Below are 24,681 nucleotides of genomic sequence, written 5' to 3'. Positions count from 1 at the left end.
CTGCGGGTGTAACGTTGTTTTGAGCTCCCCGAACACCGGCCCGTCCTCCCAACAGGTAGCCGAGGCTGTGGCAACATGTCCCTAGTTCAATTTCCTACCTGCCCTGGCCCCTGGGATTGTTGCTGTCGCCTGGCAACACTAGTACTTTGAAGCTGGTGACATCCACCAGGTCAGAGAGCTCCTCTCTCGTCCAGCGGGCCTCCTGATTCGAGACACAAATCACAGCAGTCCGCACAAATCCTTATGAATTACACCATTTGTGCTGCATGTGTAATACAGAAATAGACAAACAGGTTTAGCTCCATCAGTCGATATCACAGAAACTGCTTTACACCATGGCATGCATGGCGAAAATTAATGGTGAATATTCGTGTATATTCACTCCTGGAGACTGGATGTGACGGTTCTTTAAGTAGCCAGCAGAGGGCGCGCCTGCCTGCTGATGAAATCCACTGTGCACATTCTATGAAATGGAGAAAGGTTTCCTGTTCCTAGTCAGCGGTGGCAGAGACAGTACAAGCAGCAGATGTTGACATCATTTCCGGCCTCTCCCTCTGTGTCCAGCCAGCTGCAGAGGAGGAAGGACGCCCTGTCTCTCTGTGCTGTCATCTTCATCTTCAGACCCTCATAGACCAAATCTGCACCTGCCCCACCCCAGCCATAGGAGGAGGAGAGAGCCTGGAAATGTCTGCACAGGTTTCCGCTCAGGTAGGAGATTGTAAGCACCTTGTGCTGTGTTTGTAGAAATAGACTGAATAATCCTTGAGGAAATGTCCTTCAGGAGCCAGGGTCTTCTATCCAGGGACCTCTGGGGGGGCTTTGCGTCTGGCGCTGGGGGTGTTTGTGGTCATCATTTGCTTTAAAGAGAGGATCTGTACACTGCACTGCATCTTAATGCACTGTGAAAAATCTGTGCACACTGCACTTCACTGCGAGAAATCTGTGCATGCTGCACTGCATCTAACTGCACTGTGAGGAATCTGTGCACTGCATCTTACTGCACTGTGAGGAATCTGCACGCTGCACTGCATCTTAATGCACTGTGACAGATCTGTGCACACTGCACTTTACAGCACTATAAGGAATCTGTGTCACTACAATGCATCTTACTGTACTGAGGAATTTGTGCCACTGCGCTGCATCTTACTGCACTGTGAAAAATCTGTTCACATTGCACTGCATCTTAGCGCTCTATGAGAAATCTGTGCACACTTTTTGCTCGGCTCTCGCTGTCAGTTTGTTGACTTGCCCACCTGTACCCCTGTGTCAGAAGCATGTCCACCAGGCAGCTGAACGTCAAGGCTCCCCTGCTGCCCCTTTGCCCCTGTTTTCATATCTCCGTCTAGGTAAAACCTCAGTCATTGCAATAGTTTTCAGTGGCATAGGTTGGCTTATAGCATTATCTGCTGCAGAGGTTGTGTGTCTGCTGCAGGGATTGTGTGTGTGTGCACTGACCTTGGGTCTGCCAGGTAGGAGGCCTTTCAAGCAGTGGAACATACATGTCTGTGTTTTTGATCTACCTCTGCAGGTTGGATGTGTGTGCATGTGAACAGGGTAAAGTTGTCTTTGCAGGCTGTGTGTGTGTATGAGGCGTATCTACAGTGTGTCTTTTTGAAGTGTGTCTGTCTTAGCAGATGTTGGCGGGACTGTCAGTCACTCTGCTTGGCCTTTCCTCTCTGTACAGGAATCTTTAGGATCACTTGCTGTAAGAGGGTCTGCTCTCTGCAGAATGGTCAGGTACTACTCGGCACACAGCAGACGTCACATGTTTAGTTCTGGTTCTTCCACATAATTTGGAAGAATTAGGCAGCTTTGAGTGAGACTTCAGCACGACTTCCAAATATGTGAGTGCCCACAAGCACCCAGGGCTGCTTGTATGACAATGCTGCAAGGGGTTGCTGCACTCTCTCATCAACGGTGTGTTGGTGAGGATTGTGCTAGGATATGAAGCCTACATTAAGGACTCCAAGAGACTCTTATAGTCATTCTGCTCTAGTTGTCACTTCAGCAGGAAGGGGAGAACAAGATGAGCGAGCAGAAAAAGCAAGAAGAGGCCAGAGAAGAGAAATAAGAGGGATACAGAGAGAAAACACACGAAGGGTGGAGAAAAGTAATTAATAGATATCTGCCAAAATACGAAAGAAAGATAATTGTACGGGAGGGAATGAGAGTTCTAAAAGATGGCCTGGAAAAGAAATGTAATGAACATTATTTATAAATTGCCAATAGTTGAATTATATTTTCAGAGCTGAAAATGTGATTTAAGTTTGACGTGAATTTGAGTCTTCAAGGGATATAGGTGTAATGTGCTGTTTAGTGGTACCAATACTTGAACCAACTTTATAGCTTTGGAACTGGGATTTAATCCCAATCACCAAACGGTATAAATGAACCAAAGTGAGGGATCAATGTATTTTCGGGTTACCAATCTCATCTCTAGTGAGATAGTTAAGAGGTCCCAGGTTCCAACCGTCCTCCTTAATAAATGTGTTTATGCACATACTGCACAGATCTGTGTTACCTTTGTATCAAACTTACCAATCCTAATAAATTCTGCTGGAGGTGGCCCTTTCTAGGGTGCTTTCACTCAACTTTTTTTTTGCTTTTGTCCCTCCTGGTTTTCCGCTGATCTATGTAATAGCCTAAGGACTTTGATCGCTTTTTACACTGCCATTCAGTGCCAAGGTGATGTGCTTGTCATATACATACTGGTGATTAGTGTACAGATGATTGGCTAAATTGAGTTAGCAGCAAGTACCTTGTCTAGAGGTAAGACATATACCTAGGGCACCTCCTGCGTGGGCAACAGAACTGGTTGTGCCACCCACGGAGGTAGCTCTTTAAATGTGCCACAGCTTTGCCATGACGGGGCCTGTGTGTGCAGGTTACTGTTCCTTGGCTTGGCATTTAAGAAGACACTTGCCAAGGTTCTGCATGTCTCTTGCTATATCCGAGTACTCCCTGGGGACAGGGTGCGGTGTCGGGAAGAGGTAGGGCATCTGTGTGTGCGCTACATACACTGGTAGTGAATGGCACCGAGTAGTGTGTTTAGTACAGTAGGGCCTGCTTCTCGAATTAGATTGGCCTGAGGGATCCGTGGAAAGTCTATTGAGCTGGACTTCCTGCATTCAGAAGAGTGTCAGTATAGTGTTTGATATCAATGAGTTCGTAATGGCGAACCAGCTCTGGTGGTGCGAGTAAATTTGACATTATGATGGTGGAAATACCACTTTGGGAAAGTGGGAATGCCTGTACTCATGGCTCTGTATGCCTACCTGCCTGTCTCCATTTCACAGCTGGCTGCTGGGGGAATGGCTACATCTGTGTATTTCTGATAAGACAGCCATAAACTAGGGGCCCAAAGGATACTCTAGACCTCTCACTCTGAGGGGCCTTCCTGTGTTGGTTAAGAGGGGGTGGAATTGGCACCTGCATTCCAAGTGGCAGGGTTGTGGCCCCACTAAAGATACTGATCAAGCCTCCCAGGGTAGGATGTCAGACATGACAACATTTAGAGAGGGTCCGTGCATTTCAAAGGTGGCCTTTTGAGCTGATCTCATCTTCATAGGTCATTGTGGGTATAACCACCGGGGCCGTGCCTTCAGGAGTTAAAGATGCTTTGGGGATTGGAAACTGTAGGAGAGTAGGATCTGCACTTATGTTGCCCCCACTTTTTTCTGATGTTAACACTGGTTTCTGGCTATAGACTGGCTGGGTCCCTGCTAATCAGGGCCCCAGTCTCTCTGTTCTCTCTAAACAACTTGGAGTGCATATAAGATGCACTAGTGATTGGATACTGTGGCACCTTATGAGCCCCTACTATATGGTACCTTAGGTACCAAGGGTATAGGTACTTCACAGGCCTACCAGGGGTTGAAGAATGTATTATGCCACTCCTGGGAAGCAGACTAAATCTGACACCACAGGCCTGCTACTGCAGCCTGGGGGAGGTAGTGTTAGCACTCCTTACTGAGATATAGGTACCCTATATCTCTACCTGCACACACATAAAATCCTATCAGTCACCCCTAAGGCAGGCCCTGTCAATCCTGAGGGCAGGGTGCTTGGTTTCCATGTGAGGTGGTGCATTTGCCTGAGCAGGACCCCTCTGCAGCTCTCAGTGTCTATTCTCTGTGGCTGTTTGTGGATGCGGTTAAACCATATACTCTTAAGTGCATTATAACCTCGCGGTAAAGGCTAACTCTGGGATGGCTGCATCAAAACATGTTGTGCTTGGTGTCAAACGCTTTGGAATCATACCCCCACACCAGTAACTGGTGTGGGAGTATGATCCCACCCTTCTAGAGGGGTAGACATGTACCTACTGTGGAAACACGGTAGAATCCTGAAAGAGCCCTGGCATCACAAAATGGATGCCACCAGCGCAGACACTGGGCTGCCCTCCTTCTGCTGACCGAAACTCACAGTGGAGGAGGCCCAACAATAGGCATCCTGTCACAGGGAGGTGTAACCACCTTCCAGACAGGATTTAGTGTATTGGGGCTGGGTGGGTGCACTCCTAGAGTGCTTTGAAGTCCTGCACTGGGGGAGCAGTAGGCTCCTCTGTGCATATGCCAGCTCAAACCGGTTCAGGGGCTACCTGTCCCTGCTCTGGCGCGAAACTGGACAAAGGGAAGTGGGTGTAGCCACCCACTCCCTGACCCTCCCAGAGGTGGGGTCATAGAGTTAGTCCTTCCCTTTCCTTTAGTATAAGTTAGGGAACCCTTGCCATTGCAAACTAGATATCCCTGGACGACGCCCTGAAGAAGAATCCTGGACCTTCGACGTTCCACTACCTCTAGAAGACTGAAGAATCTCCCTTGGAGTCAAGGAGTGACTCCCCTGCTTGGCAGGCACCAAAACTTTGAATCAATGGTCGCAAACTTTCCCCCCTCCCGCCGGAGTCCGAAGTCCCTGCAGCCCCGGTAGTGGATTTCCTGACTTCTCCAAGGCCATCGTGAGTCCCCAGCGAAGCTGAGGCAAGTAGACCCCACGAGTGACAAGGAACAGCAATACCCGGGTACCATGCACTATTGTCGAGTGCAATCCCTTCACGACGTTCTATGAACTTGTGCATTGGACCACCTGTGGTCCAAGCCTCCTGCAGGATTTCCACCGAAGATCAGAGGCCTACCTCGTCCCGAGTGACCGTGGGCTCCCTGTGAAGTGAATCCTCCCGAGGCGTCTTCGCGATCCCTTGCCGGTTGGCTTGTGGGTCCCCTGAAGACTTTTCTACAAAACAAAAGAGCTCCCCTGTTTGCTCCAGGCCTGCCCTGACTTACCTTCGCTGGGTGAGTCCATCAGACCTTGCTGGTCTGCACCACTGACTTTTTACACTTTCCACGAGACTTGCTGTTACCAAGGCTTGTTGGCTCCAATCTGGTCGCCGACACCGCAGTAAGCTGCAGACTTCGTGGGACACGCCGAATACAACTCTTGGTCATCGTCGACGCCTCCTGGACCTCGCCTGTGATCACCTGAAATCACCCGACTACTGTGGGCATCCAGCTTCCTCGCCCCGGGTCACTGGCAAGTGACTTTGAACACTGTCTCCTCTGCTTTCAGGTCTTCTTTCTTCTGAATCCAGCCTTGGATGCCACCGGACACTTCTTCTGTCTTCACAAGCAGCAAGTCTACTTTGGCTCCCATTGAAAACGACGCCGCGACCCGACACCAAAAGACACCTATGCACCCGGCTTCCCTGGGTGAGGTAACTCCAGCACTACGGTGCTCCTGTGTGTGGTGGCTCTTGAACTACTTACCCTGTACGTGGCTTGCTTGTAGACTCTCCCGAAGTATCCTAAAACTTTGAAATTCCAACCGCGACTTGCTCCATTGAAGTCTATTGGGATCCGCAACTATGTTCTCACACTACATGCGTCTCCCGTGGGCCCTTTACTTACCTGCCTTGGGTGGATTAGTGAGGCCCCAGCGCTTCTGAAGGTCCTAGGCTTTGTCCCTTCTCAAGTCGATATTCCTAAACCTCTTTTTTAGTATATGGTCTGGTACGCCCCTAGGGCCCCAGCCATATTTGTGCTTAACTTGTTGTGACACGTTGATTTGTGCATAGGTTCCTGACTTCTAATCTCATAAAGAGATTAGTAGAGTGTGTCTAGTAATAAATATATATATATATTTTATATATATACCTGTGTCCTTTCATTTAGTGATTCAAGAGATTATATGGTAAAACAAGCTGCTTTACATTACTCTGAGACTTAGCCTGAAGGCTGCTCTCCACAGCTACCACTAGGATAGCTTTCTTTAAAAGGTTGTCTTAAACCTATCTACCATAAAAGTCGAATTGTACTGATGCAAGGTGGCCCCTTTAACTAGTGACCAGCATATACCAGGCCAACTTCTCACAGAAACATACTACGCTGGTTCAACGCTGGAACATCAACAAGAAGAACTATTGGGGTGGGGGGCTGCAACTGGATTATCTGCAGACTTGTGGTGGCCTGGGGTTTATTGTGCTATAGGAAGGGGACTATCACTTGGTGGATTTTACCTGGATGTTTCTGGCCTGCAGCTAATTACCAACTGTCGTGGCCCGGGTCCCCAAGCACTCTCTAAGGGCTTGTTGACTGGCCTCCTGTCCACGAGTTCCTAGGGACAGAAAATATCTCCCAGTTTCCACAAGATCTTAAGGACCGCGCAGAGTTCGGCGTAAACAGGTGGAAGTGATTGTCGGTTGGGACGTGTGCAGTGATCAGACTGTGCCGAAGACTGAGCTGGTGACGTTCAGTGGCACACCTGGGGTGGCAGTAGCGTGAGTTTGAGGAGTGTGGGGGAAGTTTGCTGAGTCCGATGGGCCTGAGATTACAGCCGGAAATCTCTGCTAGTTCACATTCGTTAGCGTGTGGTGTCCGAGCAGTGTTGAGAGAAGTTTGCTGAGTCCGCAATATCCAAGCTGGCAGCATAGACTGTGTCCGACCTCCAGATTGGGAGGACGACAGTGCCTGACATCGCGGCCTCAGTCTGAGGTCACCAGCTCCCTCTCCCCGGACCCACGCCACAAAGTACTATGTTGTTAAGGATAGCGTGACTGGAGGTCTCGTCGTGCCTTGTGTGCAACCACGACTGGCTCCCTGGAGCAGCTGTAGCTCCCACCTCTGCCAGAGGCGAAATCATTCTCCAAATTGGGAGCCCGCCAGCTTCTGGTGTTGCAGTCGTTTTCCTGCGGGGAGGATAGTGATCCTGCATTTGTGAAGGGCCACTGGGGGCCTGAGGACCTAATCTGGATAGACAAAAACACGTAACTGTTTCTTTCCACTTTAGGTGGTCCCTTAATCTAATCAAAGTGTCGACAGCAGGGGCAACGTGTATCGTTGGCTGGTGTAGTTTGAGTGGCTGATGGGCTAAGTCACAAGGTGTAGAGAGAACCTGTTATTTCTTGACCATTACAAGTATAAGGAGTACGCGATAATGGGAATGTTGTGGTTTATGCTAATGTGTAAGCGGAAAAGTGGAATACCTCTTCACAGCCTAGATATATGTTTCTGTCGCTTTTAATGTGGAAGGGATTGATTGTATTGGGAACACCTCTGGGACGTATACACATAGGTGTATGTTGCTTACAAGGGTGAGGGGATAATGGTGCAAGCGAACACCCAGGACAATTAAATATATGTTAATGCCGTTCTGCTGCTAATGGAAAAGTTAGAAAATTTCATATACCTGTAAAGTATACATCCAATGTGTATGTCGTTTTGATTTCAATGTGTGTGTAATACAAAGACCAGTGTTGTATACATACCGTGTGGAGTCTTTTTGTAGCGTCCACAGGGTGTTGCGGGGTTGAGGGTTGTGCCAATACCTTACACTTTGACCCTGAGGATAAGCCTGACTGCTCTGTGCCAAGCTATCCAAGGGTGAGCATAGGTTATCAGACAAGTGTATCGTACTCATCCTATCTAGGACAGTGGATTCTGCCTGGCTTCGATGCATCCCAGCCAGAAACCGCTGGCTCTAACAAATTCCTAATAATAAATAAATTAAGCTGCACCAATTTTGCACCCAAGACCAACTTTTTTTTTTGATAATCAAGTTTATTGGTTTTAAAGAACAAATCACAAAAATACATTGGTAGCGAAATCAAGCACATTATTTGAATAAAATGCATTGTAGTAGATTGAACCATTTGCCCCATATCGTGCCAAAAAGCTCGGGACAGCCCCGGGCCTCAAAATGGGGCTCCTCTTGAGTTCCACACCAATCCACCCCATCTCCATTTCTGTATAGTAGGGGACTTGCCTGAGACCAGATTGCCGCTATATCGCGCTTCGCTACTGCCACCGCTGTTCCCAGGAAGCGCTTATCGGCCTGAGAACCATCAAGGCCATCAAACACACCCAGGTCCAAACGTAGTGGGTCATGGGGTACCGTCCACCCCAGGGTCTGTGTGAGTTCCAGTTCCAGCCCCCTTCAAAATGGTGCAAGGACAGGGCATTGCCAGATCATGTGGTAGAAGTCCGCAGGGGCATGATTGCATCGCGTGCAGGTTGGGGAGGGCCGCATACGGGTGCTGTATAGGCGCGCAGGAGTGAGGTAAGCGGTATGGAGGTAATAGAGTTGAACTAGACGCAACTTGGAGGAGGTCGTCAGGGTTTTTGGGGCCATGAGAGCATCTCTCCAGTCCGCGTCTTCTAGGGGCCCAACCAACCCTCCCAGCGGGCACGTAACAAGTCTAGGGACGTGGGGCCATTGTTCACTAGGGAGCGGTAAATCCGCGACACCCCTCCTCTACCCAGGTTCCCCATCATCACTTGGATCTCAAGGGGGCTGAATTCAGGGAAGGAGGTGGGAGACTGAATATGTACTCGAAGGACGTGCCTTAGCTGTAGGTATTTATAAAATTGGGAGGAATGGAGGGAATATCTCTGCTGTAAATCTGCAAAGGATGTGATGTGGTCCCCAACCCAGACGTCCCCTAGTAGCGAGATCCCAATGTGGTCCCACCGACGGAAGTCCCAGAGAGACGAGGCCTCTTTCAGCCAAACACCACACCACAAGGACATCTGCCTGGTGAGTTTCCCGTCCCATTTCGTGTGGCGCAAGGCTGTGCGCCAGGCTATGAGCACCGTTCGGGTGACGGGGGAAGACCTGCGGTATGGGGGACCCATACAGGTAGGCCTGGAGTTGTGGGAAGTCCAATGATCGTAGCTCCATCCAGTACGCCGGGTCGGACCATCTGCTTGCGAACCAGTCGTGAATCACGAAGAGTCTCGTGGCAAGATAATAGAGGTGGAGGTTGGTTACCCCCATGCCCCTGTCGTAGGGAGGTATGCGGCTGGGTGCCAGGGACATTAGCGGTCTTACGCCCCCCATAAAAACCGGGTGAGGGTACTGTCAATTTCAAGAAACCAGCTCCCCGGGAGGTGAAGAGTAATGGTTTATAAGATATATAAAAAACAGGGGAGATCCATCATTTTAAAAAGGGCACTTCTGCCAAGGGGGTTGAGAGGGAGGGAATGCCATTTCCTGAGGTCCGCCTTGGCCTTGGTAATATTCAGGGCCCATTCGAGTTCTGGAAGGAGGGTGTCCCACAACCCCAGGTACTTTAATGACTGCCTGCGCTGGGGAATGGTCGTTTGCCAATCGAAGCAAGCCCGGGGCGGGTGGAGTGGAACCAGAGTGGATTTCGGCGGTTTGAGCCGGAGGCCGGAGACCCGTTCAAAGGCAGAAAGGGCGTCCAAGCACCGTGGGCCAGAGCTCTCGGGGTCCGCCAGGAAGAGGAGAACGCCGTCAGCGTAGAGAGTGATCTTATTGACCTGATGGTGGTCCCAAGCCCATCCTCGGATATGGGGGTCCTGACGTACGAGAGAGGCCAGGGGCTCCATCGCTAACGCGAAGAAGAGTGGCGAGAGCCCCTCTGGATGGGGAACGTCTCCGAGAGCACACCGTTAATTAGGACCCTCGCCTCAGGACTGGAGTATAAGACACGGATGAGGCGCCGAGACGGGGGGCCGAAACCCATCACCTCCAACACGTCTCCCAAGTAGCTCCAGTCCACCGTATCAAATGCTTTTTCAAAGTCAATGAAGAGGAGGGCCAGATACGGGGTGAGATGATGGCGGTGTGCAAGGGCGAGGTGGAGGCAGCGTATGCAATGTCACGTGCCCCGGGCAGGCATAAAACCGCATTGGGCTGGATGGACCAAATCGTGTAAATGGGGGTGGAGTCGTTGAGCCACGACAGTGGCAAAAATGATAACCTCGGTGTTTTTGAGGGAAATGGGGCGGTAATCCGCACATGCAAGGGAAGGTGGCTGTGTCTTTGGGAGGACCACAATAGTGGCTATGTCTGTCTCTGGGGGAAAGGACCCCAGGTCCGCCACATGCTTAAACAATTCCACCAATTGTGGGACCAACATGTCGCGATAGGTCGCATAGTATTCTTGGGGATAGCCGTCCGGCCCTAGCGTCTCTTACCGGTGTGCGGAAGCGAAATGTCCCCATGTATCTCCTCCGGGGTGAAGGGAAGGTCCAGAGTCTCTGAGACCATCTGGGAGAGGCAGGGCAGCTGGGTCCTGGTTTAGGAAAACAAGGCTTGGGCAATAGCCCGAGAGGTAACGTGGTGAACGCCGGTCCCATCGCGGATCTCTGGAATAATGCGGTTGGCTTTGGGGTATTAAACTAAATTATGTAGTAATTTGCCATTTTTATCACCCCAACCGTACACGCGTGCCACGGAGGAGCGCCATAGCAATTTAGCGGACTCCAGTGCGATCTGACAGATCTCTTCACGGAGCAGTGCAAGCTGCCGAGCGGAGTCATCGCTTTCAGTATACCCCTGGGCCGTCTCCAGCTGTGCAGTTTGGGCCCCCAGCTGCACAAGGCGGGCAGCCTGTACCATGCACTTCGCGTGGACCAAACCTCTAGCCGTCCCCCGTATAGTGGCCTGGCCAGCCTCCCATAATGTTCCCGGCGAGGAGACCGAACCCGTATTAATAGAAAAATAGTGCTGCAGTTCCTGCCCGAGGGATTTAACGAATTCCGCATCCTGCAGAAACCAGGTGTTCATCCGCCAAGCCGTTCGAATGCTAACAGTGGAGTTCCCGAGACGAAGGGAAGCAGGCGAGTGGTCTGAGATGCCTCGGGGCAGGATGGTAGCCCCGGGCATCAACTGACAGTCAGGGGCAGGCAACAGGAGCAGGTCGATACGAGAGTGAGTATGGTGGGCCGCCAAAGTGTAGGTATATTGATCCCGACGGGGATTCCACACCCTCCATGCATTGCAGAGACCCAGGGCAGAGGACCAGTCAGATAGGCAGAGGCAAGACAGGACGCCAAGGGAGTACCTGTCGTGTCATGGGAGGGTTGCATAACGGCATTGAAGTCGCCTCTGATGACCGTCAGACCCTGTGGAAAGGTGGAGACTACGAGTGTGAGACGGCGAAGGGCAGAGGTGGGATGTATACACACAGGAGATTAAAAGGATGCCCTTCGATCTTGCCTGTCAGGGCCATGTAGTGGCCTTGTGTGTCCGTCTCAGCCTGCGCCAAGGTAAAGGGAAGCCCCTTACGAAGCAGTATGGCAACCCCCCGGGAACCCCGTGTGAAACCAGAGTGCCAGAGCCTGTCGAACCCATACCGGGCGAGGAAGGTGCAGTGAGTGCCCAGAAGGTGTGTTTCCTGTAGAAAAATGATATCAGGCGTGTGTCTCCGGGCGCTGCGAAGAATAGAAGTACGTTTTATGCGGTCTAGTAGGCCGTTGACGTTCCACAATAGAATGTGGAGGGGTCTATTTAAGGTGGACGTCATCTGGGTGGAGAGTGTGTGGAAAGAACAGCGCAAGCGGACCCGGGTCCTAGGGGAGGCACCACCCCGTGGCCGGGACCTTTGGGTGAAATTTGTGCGGTCTGTTAAGTCTCATGTCGTCAGTGGTGTGCGTGCATTGATAGCTACCAAGAAAAACAAAGAACGGTGGCCCGTAGGCAGCCAAAAACAATAAACTAGGAGACAATGGTCTTCCCACCCTCCCATGCCCCCAACATCCCCCACCCTACACTTCCGAAGATGAAGCATCTGTCGCCCTGAAAAGTAAACACCTTAAAACAACAACACACAAATGAGTCTGAGTGCTAAGCTAAAACGGTTAGCGGAACATGGACGTGGCAGAGATGGACCCCTCCATGGAATCGGATAAAAAAATGTGTTAACAGCTGCAATTACATTTGGAACAGATAAGCAACAGAGAAGTCTAGGAGCTGAGATGAGGAACAGTTCGAAGAACGTGGTCGCAATGAAGATGGAACGCTCCTGCTGTATGGATGTGGTAGCGATCTCAGCTACAGGAGCAATTTGGGAAACAGATTAAGGATCGCCTGCCTTGGGCCCTGAGTTCAAACTCACTCGTCGTCTCCAGCGGTTCACTCCCCACTCACCAGGGGACCATTAGCGGAGGCCGAGCCAGGAATCGCCACCTCCCTCGGGACAGCCCTGGGCGGCCAAGACAGGGCTCCAGCGTCACCGCAGTGCAGGGCGGCCAGCAGGGCGCAGGCCCGGCGACCACAGAAGTCAGTGCAGCAGCAAACGGTGTCAGGGGGCCTTCAGGGGTGTAGGGCCTCAGGTGAACCACCGCGACCCCCGGGAGGTCGATTTAAGAGGTGCGTGGGCGCAATCCCCCGCAGGCCCAGTTCACACAGATGGGCCGTGGAGAAAGCAGCCCAGGCGCACAGAAGAGGTCGGGTTGCCGGTGGGGCGGGGGAAAGGAGTCTAGGCCCGTCTCGTCTCTCCTCTCCGCTGCCCGACAATGAGAGACATTCTCGGCAGATCAGGCCGAGCAGGGACCTGACATGCTATCACCCAAGCCGCTGGGGCAGGACCGCCAGCCGGCCCAGGGACTCCCCCACCTCCAGCGCTCACATGGCCAGAACGGGCCGAAACTGCAGGGGGGGAAGCAGGCCCCAGACAGTCCCTCAACGCCAAATGCACCCCCAGATACCGCGGACTCACCGCCAGGGCGATCCAGGCCCTCTCTGGAGGTCCGCAGGTAGGAGCAGGCAGCCGGTCGAGAACTCCGTCTGCGATCTTCCGCAGGAAGGGCAGGCCTCGTCTCGTGGCCCCAAGCTCCAGCACCCCCTCTCCCCACGCAGACCTCAGCCAGCTCCGGAGAGAGGAGAGCAAGGCCGCCACCTCAGAGCCACCAGGGAGGCCCCGAGGGACGGATCAGTGGAACGCAGGCCGCCCGGCTCAGAATTGGGTCGCCGAGGGGGCCGCCATCTTACAGCTCACTGCCGCGGGTAAGGGGCCAAAACAAGGCAGTGGGGGCTCCAATCTGCCCCAAAGCTAGACCAGAGCACAGCAGTGAGGACAGGGGATCTCTTCTTATGGCCAGCAGGATCCGATGGCAGCTGTTAACGGGCAAATGCAGGGTGGATGACGGAGGGGGTCCGGAGCACTCTTAGAGTGCGACCGCCATCTTGACGCCTCAAGCCACCCCCCCCCCCCCCCAAGACAACCTTAATATGTCCCAACTCCAGACATGTTTTTGAGGAATCTTGCTTAACTCTAGGAGTGAGGAGGAGGCTCTGATGTGTTGAGGGAAGTCGTTCCACACTGTAGGAGTGATATATGAGAAGAGTTGTCACCGGATCTGTTTCTGTGTAGGCGTGGGTGCGCACTCAAAATATCGAGTTTTTTTATCGACCTACACTTGTATCAAGTTTTAAATATCGGAGGGACAGAATATCGACTGTAATAGTAAGTAATATCGAATTTGTTAATATCGAAGTAAGTAATATCGTTTGCAATAATATCAATGTCAATAATATCGAGATTTATATTAGTGTTATGTTTTTTAGTATGTATTTTATATGTATGTGTTTAATATTTTTTGTTATGTTTTTTATTTATTTTTAAATATATGTATTAAATGTTTAGAAGTTATTAATTTTTTTTAAAGTACATTTTGCGTTTTAGTATTGTAGCGGGTTGTGGGTTTATAGGGGAATAGGGTGGGAAGTAATTTAATTATAGTAAATTAAATACTAATTTTTTGAAATTATTAATTATTTTAAATTAAATTTTGCGTTTTAGTTCCGTAGCGGGCTGTGTGTTTATAGGGGAATAGGGTGGGAAGTAATTTAATTATAATGAATTAATTATTATTTTTTATTTATTGGTATTGATAGTAAATTTATGCTTAATTAATTATATAATTGGAAATTAATTATCAATTGATTAATTGATAATTATATTAATTGTGTAAATATTTTTATGGAGCAGGTTGTGGGTTTATAGGGGAACAGGGTGGGAAGTAATTTATTATAATTAAGTAATTTTTTATTTTTTATTAGTATTGATAATTAATTTAGTTTTTAATTATTTATTAATTGATAATAAGTATAATAAAATTTCTATTAGCAACAGATTGGAAATCATTATTATAAAAATTCACCAAATAAAAAGAAACTCTTCTTTTATAAAATACAACTTGATAATTAGAACTACTAGTTGGTAAGACCTTAAAGCTCCTTCCAGCTGCTACGTTAAGCCCAATGAAAAGTCTCCCCGATGGACGGGCCGGTTTGTGATGGGATGCCGCTACGCTAATGCAATGGAACCCCTCAATATGCAAGTCATGAGTGGCCCAAGTCTCCTGGAACATAACTACATCCTGTTCCTTAACTAGGCGCAACCAATCCTGGTCACCAATCTTAGACTGCTACCCTGCTACGTTCCAACTTAGGATATTCAAGTCTGCTCCAATACTGCTCTTGATTAAAGATGACTTGTCATTGGCATTATAAGTTAATACCATAGTAGCTGGAGAAACCGTCTTAATTCGGAGTGACTTATCATTATGGGTTGGTACTATAGTAGCAGGAAGGTCCACCAAATAGAGCAGCTGATGCTGTTGGTCTGTCATTAATGGTGGTTGTCAATCCTATGCATCTAAGCTGGAGAGTGCTTTAAACCTGTTGGTTCGCAAAAGGAGGACGTAAGTGTCCCTAACAGGTTTAAAAGGTGGCTTGTAAAAATAGCCCAAGGGGAGCGCACTAATACAGGTATTTTGTGTGGAGTGATGCTCAAAAATATTCAGTAAGGGGTGAACCATATGAGGTCTGCGAAAATTCAAAACAATACAGTCACCGTTTATATACTTGGCTGAGTGACCAACCCACGCTACTCTTCTGGCCATAAGAATGTCATTCATATTAGAAGGGTGAAAACCCTTATATTTACAAAGCCAGTCTACAGACTTATTACGCAGGTCTACCCAAGACTCCCTTTGATCCTCCACTAAAATAGGGACGCCAGCCAACACCAGCACATAGGGAGAAGAGGCAGGAGGTAAGCTTAACACATCAGTATTTGGCCTCATACGGGCCTTCCCAAGACTGCTAGAAGTATCCTTTCTTGCACTCAGGTCACTTGCGGGGGCACTAGTCCGTGGCTGGGTGGAATTACTGCTTCCTGGGACATTAACTGTATTAGGTTGGGGAGCGTCCTGTCTTCCCCTCTGCTCGCAAATAAGTTGTGGCGCTGGAAATACATTTAAATTGCTGCAATTTCCTGACATCTTTGTTCAGGACAAGACTAGATTGTGGCTCATACCCAAGTGTACCGCCCAGGGGAATTGAGGAGATTCCTCCCCCACCATTGTTATGAACAGAGTCCACCTTCCTCCCCCTCAGGTTGGCCAATTCAGAGTCCAAATGCTCCAATTTCACAGGTGTTGTTTCCAAAGATCAACACTTTGATCTTGTCAGTGTTGAGTATGAGACAGTTCAACTTCATCCTAGTGGCTACTTCCATCATACAGGCAGTGAACGTGTTCCTTGAGTTGTGGATTTTGTCCGAGAGGGACAGTATTAGTTGTGTGTTGTCAGCGTAGGAGAGGATGTTGATGTAGTAGGTCTGTATGGCGTTGGCCGGTGGGGTTATGTAAGTGATGAATAGTGTTCTTCTGAGGAGTGAACCTTGAGGTGCTCCGCAGATGAGATTTCCAGTTTCCAAGGAGTATGACGTCCGGTTGACTGTCGGAGTTGTTTTTATCTGAAAGGAGCAGATCAGTCGCATGCAGGTTCTTGAATCTCGATCTTGTGAAGGAGCCAGATGAGGATGAGATGTGGTACCATGTGACACGCTGCCAAGAGGTACGATAGGAAGACTGCCTTACTCTCCCCTCTCTCTAGGATCATGCGAATGGCATAGGTAGGTTCAATGAGCTTTGTTTCTGTGCTCTGGTTGGGCCTGCATCCAGATTGGGTGGCATTGAGGAGCTGGTGGTTGACGAGGTAGCTGGTCAGACACTTCTTGATGGTTTTCTCTAGGACTTTGGCCATGTATGATAGGAGGGTGATCTGTCAGTAGTTGTAGAGTTTGGTGAGGTCCTCAGAGGGTTTCATCACCAGGGCTGTGACAGCTGCCTGCTTCTGGGTTTCTGGGAAGACAGCCGCATTGATGGAGTCATTCAGGATGGGAGTGAGGACTTCACTGATGGTGGTTAGACCTTTGTTGAGAGTGTGGTGCGGGCATGGGTCTTATGGGGCCCCTTAGTGGATGGTCTTCATGGTTGCAACAGTCTCTTTTGTGGAGATGGTGTTCTACATGGTCAAGGTCCATTCTACTGCTGAGATTGGAAGACTGGCTGCAAGATTGCTGGGGTCAAGTTGAAAGTTGAAGTTGAAGTTGGCGTATGCGGATGTGATCTCCTTTCAAACGAAGTTACAGAGAATTTTGCAATGGGTCCTGTAAGGGATGATGTTGTTGGTGGTGGCTGCAGCACCGTGAATTTTCTGACTATGAAGAAGATTTATTTGTTGCTGTTGTTGCTGGCTTCGATGCATTGGGTGTGGGCTGTTCACTTGGCATTTCAGACATGCTGGTGGAAGCATATCAGGACAGATTAGAAGACTTCATTGTCTGCGGTGTCTTGGATCATTCTCCACTTGCTTTCCAGTTGCTTGCAGTGCTGCATCACAATACAGAGTTCTTCTGTATACCAGCTGGCTTGCTTTTGTGATCTTGATTTTTTTTCGTGTGCTTGAGGGGGCCAGGTTGTTGGCGCAGGTGGTGATCCATTCATTGAAGTTTTTGATGTCTTCCACTCGGTTGCTGCTGTGCTTTAGGATGCGTATGGAGAGGGCAGAAGCCCAGTCCTCCTCTGAGATGTTCTTCCAGCAGCGGCGGCCTGTCCAGAGGTGGTGAGTCTCTTGTGATCCATGGTGGTGAGCTTGAAACTCAAAAGGGTGTTCAGGGAATAGACGTTGATTTGTAGACTCTGATGCTGTTTAGTGTGGAGAAGATAGGGTCCAGGAACTGTTCGGGGGTGTGTGTGGGTGGGTCCGGTGACGTGCTGAGTAAGGTTGAGGTTCCTAAGGCTTTTAAGAAGGGTTTTTGAATTTCAGTCATTACTGTCATCTAGGTGAAAGTTCGGGTCTCAAAGAAGGATGAAAGTGCTGGAGTTGATGGTAATCTCTGTAAAGTTATGATAAACGAGGAACACGTTGGTATCATTAAGTATGGAGGTTTATTCATAACACCTCAGCCATCAGTCACCAGTCTGCAACTGAAGCCATGAGAATCCTTTACTCACAAACTGTGTTCTACGTTCTATAGAATCTATACTATGTAACAGGGAAGGAGGAAGATACCACACACCTCCCTTCTAATAAACATGAAGAAGAAATATACAATTACATATTACAGATCTAAGTAACAATCCTTAGCATGAAACAAACATTAGAAGATTTAACTGACATAGTCTTTCAAATGTGAAGGTAAGGTAGTCTTCCGTCCACTTCTCCTTGGTTCAGCGCACACCTTAGAATGACTTAAATCAGATTGATTATTACTACCACAAAATTTATCTGGAATTGTTTTGAGAATTACAACACGACTAAGATTCCAAATCCTCCCATCTTGTAATTTCACAGCATTTTTAAAACATTTAACAACACGGAAGGTTTAGTAAATTTGGACCAAGACATCGTCCCCACCGGTGCCTTAACTCTAACAATGTCCCCAACTTTAGCATGAAACATTTTAACATTCTTCCTTTTATCATAATTTATCTTGTTTTTTACTTGTAACCTTTTCTCCTTTTCTTGCCAACTACCTACACTGTTGTCTTTGATGCCTTTACCCCAAATCATCCAACTTGGGCTTAATTTCGTATTAGGAGTCCTCCCTTTAAATAGTTCAAAAGGTGATTTACCAGTAGAAATGTGAGGCGAGAACCGATGGGCTAGAATACATTTCTGTAATTCATCTTTCCAACATAAAGAATTAACTCTTGATAGTTGAATGTTTTCCTTTACCACCCTTTTAAACCTTTCTACTGTGCCATTCGTTTCTGGATGGTAGATTGAGCAGTTTCCATCTGTTTTGAACAAAATTGAGGACCATTGTCCGTTAAGAAAGTTTTCGGAAAACCTTCTCTTCTGAAAACTTCTTTTAAGAAAGAAATGACACTGTTGGAAGTCACCTCAGACACACTTGACACTTCTACTCATCTTGAATATAAATCAATAAGGACTAATAAATAAGGTGTGGTGTCTTCTCCAGAAAGTGGACCCACAATGTCCATGGCCACATCTTCCCAAGGAGCATTAGGTAGAGATCGACAAACCATGGGTAAAGTTCTCGGAGAAAGAACTTTATCACTAACTTTACATAGTAAGCATTCTCTCACTTCACGTTCAACTTCCAAATCCATACCACCAAAAACTAGATCTTAACCTTTCCTTAGTTTTTACTATACCAAGATGACCTTGATGAGCTTCCTCCATTAACTTCTTTCTTAAAGATGTAGGAGGAATCAATTTTTCCCCTCTCAATAGGACATCATTGTCTATTGACAACTCATTTCCAATCATTCGCCAGACTTTTGTTAAAGACGTATCACAAATATTACCAGATTGAATCATGTCAATAACTTTTACTAACTCTGAGTCATTTCTTAATTCCTCTTTCCATTCTTTCTCATTAATTATACCACAAGTTATTTCACATACTCTTATTTCATTTTCAACATCTTCTTCACCTATTTGATCTTCATCAACAATACTGACTACACGAGACAAACAATCCGCTGTTATATTCTCCACTCCTGGAAGGTGTTCAACCACAAAATCAAAGTCCTGCACACCAATCACCCAACGTCTTATCCCTGAGGATATAAAATCAAGACCTTTTTTAAAAAAAAACTTCTCTAAGAGGTTTATGATCCATGCACACTTTAAAATGAGTCCCCCAAATAAAATTCCTAAATTTATTCAGAGCCCAGTAGATAGCTAATGCTTCTTTTTCTATAACTTCATAGTTTAGATCTGCACCTCTCAAACTCCTAGAAGCACACGCAATTAACTGTTCCTTTCCATCTCTATACTGTTTAAGAATTGCTCCTAAGCCTTTCGAACTGGCATCTGTTACTACAGTTGTGTCTTCACCAGCAATGAATGCCTGTAACTTTGGTGCATCCCTCCAATTCAATTTTAATTCTTCAAACTCTTTTTGACATTCTTCTGACCAAATAAATTCTCTATTTTTTACAAGTGATTCTCTCATTGCAAATGACTTACTTGACAAATTATTGATGTATTTTCCATAAAACTCAACCATGCCTAAAAATAAAACTACTTCTTCCTTATTTATAGGAGCACCCAAATTTACAATGGTATCAACCAACTCTTTTTTAGGAATCACACCCATGGAAGTGATGCAATGTCCTAGATAGTTAACTTCCTGTACAGAAAACTTACATTTCTCATATTTTATCTGAAAACTTCTTTTTCATTCCAATTTCTAGTCTTTCTGTTACACAGACCTACATCTCTCTATTATCAAAGTCAAGAGAAGCCTTTTCCCATTTTTCTTCTGTATTTTACTTTGGGACTGCTGGCTTTCGATAATTCACTTTGTCGTTAATCTAGAAAGACATAAATCGGCAAGTTCACTGTAATTCTTCCAAACAGTTTGAGGACACTCTGTGCTGAATGCTTCAATCTCTGTCCCAATGAGAACCGCATTTGTTTGTGAACTTCTGAGGGGAAAAAGAAATTGGGGTTTTCCCCACACGGGGTTCGGTCCATTTGATGGTCACCTTTTTCAGATAGCAACCGTTGTATCCTTTCTGGTAATTACTCGATGTCTGGAATACTACGTGGAATACACATCCAGTCTCCTGTGATCCCATACTCTTTACCAAGAGACTATAAACGGCCAAAGTGTTCCCCAGTCACACTGAGGACGGATAGTTCCCCTTCTAACAATGCTATGATGTGACTGGCTGTGGTGGCACCAGATTATTCGTCAGGGTACCACTGTGTTCACTTGCACCCCTAAGGGGAATACTGCTGGCTGAGAATGGGGAGGGCAGGTATGTGTCTGTCTGGCTGTTTGCTGTTACATGCTGGTTGTCCTGTGTCCCTGATGTGCCTGACAATCTGACCACTTCTATTGTTTTGGCTCCCCTACCTGATACTGGAAGTAGGTGGGAGAGGTGGTGGGGGTGATCTTGAAATCCCTTTCATTGTAAGAGCAGTTTTCCTCTGAGCTCAGTGACATCCAGCTTCCTCCTTTTTCTGACAATTTGAGCTCTGTGACTTTATCAGTCAAACGCCAATTAAGAAGAAAGTGACCTGGAGCAGTTCTGACTCACCTTTGAATTGCTCAGCCCAGAAAGGAGCAAGCAACACCTGAATGAAAGAAAACTCTGGAAGATCTGCATGAGGAACCTCCTGACTGCAGGTGGCTGCAAACCGTTGAGCCACCACAAACCACAGGCTCGTTCCAGCCCAGCTGGCATCTGAGCAACAACAAGCCTTTTTCCTTTTGCCTTTTTCAGCCCGTTTTTCCCCGCCGCTGCTGCCCACGCGCCCCTCTCCCCCAGCATGACCAGTGCGACCTGCCCAATCCAGCTCCCCTCCCCACTCCTGCCACAGCTGTCCAACCCTCCCCGACCCCTACTTAATGGTGGCCACTGTGGGGACAGGCGAGCAAGACCACTGACTCATTATCAGTGAAATTGCTGTCCCTCCCTCGCAGCTCCATTAAGTGAGGTCTTCCCCCGAGCCCCTGCACTCTCGAGTGTTGGTGTTCGAGGCCCTCCTCCACCCGCAGGTTTCACCTGCGCCTCATCCCTGGTGGTCCAGTGGACCTCTGTCTCCATTCTCTCGCTCTGTTTTTTCTCTCCTTTTTCACTCATTTTTTTCCCCTCACTTCTATCTCCCACCTTCACTCTCCTTCTGGGTCTTTCCTCCGTTTTCTGTTGTTTTCCCCTCATTTCAAGCTCCACCCCAGACGTAGCATTCTTTACCGAAACCTGGACCAACACCACCTCGGGACCGGACATCGCCATTCCCCAAGGATACAAGATCGCCAGGAAGGACCTCCCCACCCACCCGGGAGGAGGAATCGCCATCGTCCACAAATCCACCCTCCGCCTGAGCACTCTCCCCGACGAGCCCACAGACCTGATGGAACACCTTCACTTCAAGATACTGGCCAGCCCTACCTCCACCCTCCGAGGAACCCTCATCTACCGACCCCGTGGAATCCGCTGACTTTTTGCCAACTCCATCACGGACATCATCTCCCCGCATGCCATCGCATGAATTGCCATCGCGTCCACCAACTACACCCTACTGGGAGACCTCAACTTCCACCTCGACAACCAACTGGACCCCAGCACCACATCCCTCCTGGACAACCTCCACAACATTGGACTCCGCCAGATCGTGACCGAACCCACGCACTCAGCAGGACACACCCTCAATCCCCTCTTTACAACAAGAAACTCCATCACCTTCAGCCACACCATCGAACTTCCATGGACTGACCATCGATGTGTCCACTTCAGCTTCGGGACACCCACCATCCAGAGACACCAACACCTGCTCCCACAAAGAAACTGGACCAGAATCACCGACAACCAGCTAACCTCATCACTCAGCAACTCCACCCCAACCATCGCAGAAAGCGACGACCCCAAAACCTGCCTCCCGAACCCTGCACAGATGAATCTCCAACAGCGCCAACACCACAGCCCCCCTCAAGAAAAACAACAACACCCACACCAAGAAAGCTAGATGGTTCACCACCGAACTTCGAGAGTCCAGACGCACTTGCCGCCACCTCGAAAAGGCCTGGAGGAACACCAAATCCACAGAAGCCCACAACAACTTCAGAGCTGCCACCAACGCCCACCACCAACTCGAGGAAAAAAGCGATTGAAGACAGAATCTTTACTCATGCACACAACAGCAAAGAACTCTTCAACATCATCAAGGAGTTCGCCCAACCCACCAGCGAGTCCACCGACATCCCTCCCTCACAAGACCTCTGCGACAATCTCAGCACCTTTTTCCACTACAAAATCAAGAGCATCTACGACAACTTCGACGAAGACAACCAACACCCTGAACCCTTACCAACCACCCCCCTGAAGCCAGCTTTCGACAACTGGACAGCCCTCAGCACCGAAGACACACTGAAGACTATGAAGTCAATCCACTCCGGGGCCCCCACGGACCCCTGCCCCCACCACATTTTCAACAGAGCCACCGACACCATCGCACCCATGCTCTGCCACACCATCAACCGCTCCCTGGCAACCGCCTCGTTCTCCGACGACTGGAAACACGCTGAGATCAACCCCCTCCTGAAGAGACCCTCGGCGGACCCCACCGACCTCAAAAACTACAGACCCATTTCCCTGCTCCCGTTCCCAGCTAAAGTCATTGAGAAAGCCATCAACAGCCAGCTCGCCACATTCATCGAAGAGCACAACATCCTCAACTCCTCCCATTCCGGCTTCAGAAAAAACCACAGTACGGAAACTGCCCTTCTCGCCATAACAGACGACATCCGCACCTTACTGGACAAAGGAGAAACAGCAGCCCTCATCCTCCTCATCCTCTCAGCGGCGTTCGATACAGTCTCTCACCGCACCCTAATACGCAGACTCCACGACGCAGGGATCCAAGACAAGGCCCTTGACTGGATCCACTCCTTCCTCTCTGGCAGAACGCATCGGGTCAGACTCCCCCCTTTCCTCTCGGACCCTACACTTACCACCTGCGGAGTCCCCCAAGGGTCCTCGCTCAGCCCTACGCTCTTCAACGTCTACATGGCTCCGTTCGCCCCCATCGTCACAACCTACGGACTCAACATTGTGTCATACGCAGACGACACCCAACTCATCCTCTCCCTATTCAACGAACCCAACACTGCCAGACACAACTTTTGAGAAGGCATGGAAGCCGTCGCCAAATGGTTGAAAAATAGCTGCCTACAACTAAACACCAACAAAACGGAAGTACTCATCATGGGCCCCAACCCCAACGCCTGGAATGACACCTGGTGGCCCCCCGCCCTCAGAAGCCCGCCCACCCCCACGGACCATGCATGCAACCTGGGAATCATCCTGTACTCAGAGCTCAAAATTGACTGCCAGACCAACTCCATCTCGTCCTCCTGCTTCACCACCCTCCGCCTCCTACATAAGACCTTCAAATGGATCCCCCTCGAACACAGAAAGACTGTCACTCACGCCCTGGTCACCAGCAGGCTCGACTACGGCAACGCACTCTATGCTGGAATAAACAAAAACCTCACCCGCAAGCTACAGAACATCCATAACGCCGCCGCAAGACTGGTCCTCAACCTGCGAAGACACTGCCACATCTCCCAGCCCCTGCGCACACTCCACTGGCTCCCCATCGAAGCTAGAGTCACCTTCAAGATGCTCACCCACGCTCACAAGGCCCTCCACGACACCGGAACAGCATACCTGAACAGCCGACTCAAATTCCACGCACCCCAAAGGACCCTACGATCAGCCCAGCTCTCCTACGCTGTAGTCGCCTGCACCAGAAAGACCAGATCAGGCGGCCGCTCCTTCTCCTTCCTCGCGGCCAGAGCCTGGAACGCCCTCCCTCTCCACCTCAGACAGACATCATCTCTCCCCATCTTCACAAGAAACCTCAAAACCTGGCTCTTCGACAGACCCCCTCTTTGATGGACTGGAACCTGCAAAACCCCCCCTCCCCCAGCACCTTGAGACCCTCACGGGTGAGTAGTCGCGCTCAATAAACACCTGATTGATTGATTGAAGCATCATCCAGGGCAGTGGTGCTGTAGAAACACATTTTCTATCGGCCGTTCTGTGACCACAGGTGTTATGGCATTCGGGAACCAAGAACAGACTGATAGATGTGAAACAGACAGACAAAGCACAAGCCATCAGGACTGCATGGTAGCAGGAAAAACATATTGTCACAGCTCTCCTGAAACAATTATGACTTTACAAGGGACGGAATGAGTTGAGGGGCCAAAGATAGTTCAATTTGGATATGCTGCCTAAGTTCACCAAAGGGCCCCCAGTCACATCTAGCCCTCTGGAAGGAAAGAATATGACGCTGGACCCGGGCGCTGGATCGCAGAAGTGACATAGGAGTATGGGGCATCAACACCTCAGCCAACGAGGTTGGACTGCCTTTGCACTCTGTAAAAGACCTGATGAGTACGACAGAGAATTTTAAAGTGGATCAGCTTTTTGCCTGCAAGCCACTGAAGAAACATGATGAAATGTCTGCATCCCCAACTCTAGCATTATTGGTATATTGTGACTACATTGTAGTCTTCCCAATGCAGTTTCCAGCAAGCCGAGGTAGAAAATAAAGGCTCTAACCCCCTCCACTTGTTTAGGTCTGTGGTGGAATGGCAAT

The 24,681-nt window shown here is 48.9% G+C and overlaps 1 protein-coding gene across 4 annotated transcripts in view; it reads left to right on the top strand.

Annotated features, from left to right (window-relative positions):
- Positions 1-514: 514 nt before the first annotated feature.
- The window catches only part of LOC146839502 (uncharacterized), a 60,244-nt gene continuing 36,077 nt past the window's right edge, over positions 515-24,681 (top strand). For all 4 annotated transcript variants that reach the window (XR_014981092.1, XM_085651550.1, XM_085651549.1 and 1 more), the window contains exon 1: positions 515-708. The gene's annotated coding sequence lies outside the window, so the exon portion shown is untranslated. The remainder of the gene's footprint in view (positions 709-24,681) is intronic.

Source organism: Triturus cristatus, chromosome 4_1, assembly GCF_964204655.1.
Source record: "Triturus cristatus chromosome 4_1, aTriCri1.1, whole genome shotgun sequence".
Lineage (NCBI taxonomy): Eukaryota > Metazoa > Chordata > Amphibia > Caudata > Salamandridae > Triturus > Triturus cristatus.
The sequence above is the reverse complement of the archived record's forward strand: the minus strand, read 5'-3'. Positions and strand labels throughout refer to the sequence as shown.